The following is a 3131-nucleotide window of genomic DNA, read 5'->3' on the forward strand; positions in this document are numbered from 1 at the left end:
CAATGACTGGCAATTGTATACCCCATAAGGTGCTTCTGGTGTACTGGCATTTTCTTGCACTGTTGTAGAATTTGAGAGAGGTTCAATTATTTGTGTATAGAAAGGCCAGGACTCAAGACGTCTTCGCGGAGAGTCGCCATGTTTTCCTGCTTCAACCGTGCTTGAACGGAACCCAGCACTCATCCCTGTAGGCCAGCCATCCCCAGCTGCTTGCCACCGTCCGTTCAGTGTCACATAGCCACCGCTTCTCAACCACCCATCATGACAAACACATCCCCGTTGCAGGTGCGCCAGAACTACAACCGGGACTCGGAGGCCGCCATCAACCGCCAGATCAACCTGGGGCTCTACACCTCTTACGTCTACCTGTCGATGTCTTACTACTTTGACCATGATGATGTGGCTTTGAAGAACTTTGCCAAATATTTTCTTCACCAATCTCATGAGGAGAGGGAACATGCTGAGAAACTAATGAAGTTGCAGAACCAACGAGGCGGCCGAATCTTCCTTCAGGATATCAAGGAACCAGAATGAGAGGACTGGGAAAGCAGATTGAATGCGATGGAGTGTGCATTACACTTGGAAAAAAGGGTGAATCAGTCACTACTGGAACTGCACAAACTGGCTACTGACAAAAATGACCCCCATTTGTGTGACTTCATTGAGACCCATTACCTGAATGAGCAGGTGAAGTCCATCAAAGAACTGGGTGACTATGTAACCAACCTGTTACAAGATAGGGGCCCCGGATTCTGGCTTGGCAGAGTATCTCTTTGACAAGCACACTCTGAGAAGCAGTGATGAGCGCTAAACCTTATGTTGGCTTCCCCAGAGCCACAGGGTAGTAGTGCATGTGTGTTGGGTTTACCTTTTCTATAAGTTGTATCAACGTCTACCAAGTTCTTTCATTGGTACCATTCCTTCAAATAAAGTTATTTGGTACCAAAAAAAAAAAAAAAAAAAAGAAAGAAAGAAAGGCCAGGACTCAGGAATGATTTGAGAAGGAAAAATGGTTCATTGATGGCCGGCCGGACTCGGGAGCTTCCTGTTGCAAACCCAAGCCCCAAACAAGATTTCCAAGACTTCTGAGTTTCTTTTATACAGAGAGGAAAGTTTAAATGGTCCTTTTGTTTCAGTTCTCAATAGGCTTGAATTAGCATATATATCTTCCACATCTTAGGTAAGCTTTTAGCATGGACATCAAACATTCTAGATAAGCTTTTAGCTTATTTTGGTTTGCATTTCCCCTGAATATTCAAAGTCTATAGAGTTTGCACTGATAAACTGTTTCCTGGGACTGGGGTCATTGCCATGTTCACCAAGGGCAGGACTGCAGCCTGTTATCATCCCACACCCAAAAGTCACAGACAGCTTAGGTTATCTCTTAAGAGACAAAGAACTTCCCACCCATAGCTCACATCATTTCCCCCCTTTGCCAAAGTTTAACTTGCTAAGTTTTGGCATAATTATTGCTGGAGCTATGAGGTGGATGGCTGTTTGTTGTTTTGATTGATTATTTATCAATCTTTGTTGTAGCATCCAGGACTTTGTTTTTAGAAGTTTAGAAGTTTTTATTCTGGACAGCAGAGTCCTGGGGCTGTGGTTCCCCTGCAGTCATCCTGGGGCCACTGGCACTCATATGGATTTCCAGTCAGGGCCCAGATCCATCTATTAGCTTTTTTTTACATTTAAAGAGTTTACACCTTTAATCTAAAAGGGGTGCTGAAGGGAGATGATCTCTTTTCTGTAACTGCTACCTTCTGGCCATGGACTGTAGTCATTGCCTAACAAGGTGTAAAACTCTTATTTTATTTTAACTGGAGGAAGAAGGATCTGGCATTCTGTATGAAGTTGGATAAAGTTTTCATATGGTTAATAAGATGTTCACTCTGAAAGAAACAAACAATTAAAAATTTGGAATACACATTTTTAAGAGGACATTGGATTACAGAGAAAGAAAAGGTTAGGTGCCTATAAAGATGGCACTTCTTTTTAAAATGACGAGTGTTGTTGGGGGGGAGAGGGGGGGTGGGGGGTGGGGCTGAATGGGACCTCACATATATATTTTTAATGTAATATTATTACAAAGTCAATAAAAAAAGAGTAAATAAAATATGATTCTGTTTTTATGAAAAAAAAAAGCTGGTGGGAACAGTGTATATATATATACTTTTTCTAAGTTATTTCTTTTTAGAGAGAAATTGCAATAGATACTTAGCTTTGTTTGAAGACACATTTCAAGCTGTTTAATGATTGGCACTCATTCACTGTCAGATGCTCCTGGTGAACTGGCACCCTTTGGGCAATTGGTTTCATTCAGGATTAGTACACCAAGTTGGAAATTTTCTTAGTTTTTAGCTGTGGGAGTGATCAGAACTACAGAATAAAGGTTTTGTTTTTTTTTTACATTTTGGTTTTAATTGCACAATTTTTAGTAATTTTGCCTTGTTCAATAGGTGACTCATTATTAGCAAGTAAGCCTCATTTTTGCAACACAGTTGAGTACAGTAGAATATAGTAGGCTCACTGAGCCTGACTGAAACTGCCACCTTATTCTATAGACATGTTTATTAACTGTTTAGTAAATGAATTTACTAGCAATTTAACATGTCTAATATACTTCTGCACTTGATCAAAAATAGAAAAGATAACATCATAATTATTAGGCATATATTTATTACAGGATAAGAGTACAGCACTTAATATTAATTAATGTATTAATTAATGCAAAGGATTTAGAGTTGCAATTAATAGTTTTAAGTTTCAGATTTGTAATACTTTACATGTTATCTCTCCATGAGAGCAGGCCATAATGCCAATTGTGTTTAAGTTTTACTTACAGTATCCTGGTATTATGGCTCCACTTAGCATGTTCTTCATGCATTGAGCAGGTTGTAGCATTGTTGATCCTAGAGAGATTTTCCAGTATTCTACTAGACTGGTGCATAGTGCTCTCTGGCACTATGGAATAGTGCCAGTCTGGAGGTGATATCCATTGTACACTTGGCTGTACCGAGTCATCATTGGCTGCTGCAGGAGCTTGAAACTGCAACGTAGTTTACATCGACTTCAGGAGCAGAACAAGAGGCTGATATAGCAAATATATTTAATTGAGGGGTCAGTGACCAGCC

General features: G+C 40.1%; 1 pseudogene; it reads left to right on the plus strand.

The window, feature by feature from the left end:
- Window positions 1-261: 261 nt before the first annotated feature.
- On the plus strand, window positions 262-976 carry LOC101415504 (ferritin heavy chain pseudogene; annotated as a pseudogene).
- Window positions 977-3131: the final 2155 nt, after the last annotated feature.

The sequence above is a fragment of the Dasypus novemcinctus genome, chromosome 22, assembly GCF_030445035.2.
Source record: "Dasypus novemcinctus isolate mDasNov1 chromosome 22, mDasNov1.1.hap2, whole genome shotgun sequence".
In the NCBI taxonomy this organism is placed as follows: Eukaryota; Metazoa; Chordata; class Mammalia; order Cingulata; family Dasypodidae; genus Dasypus; species Dasypus novemcinctus.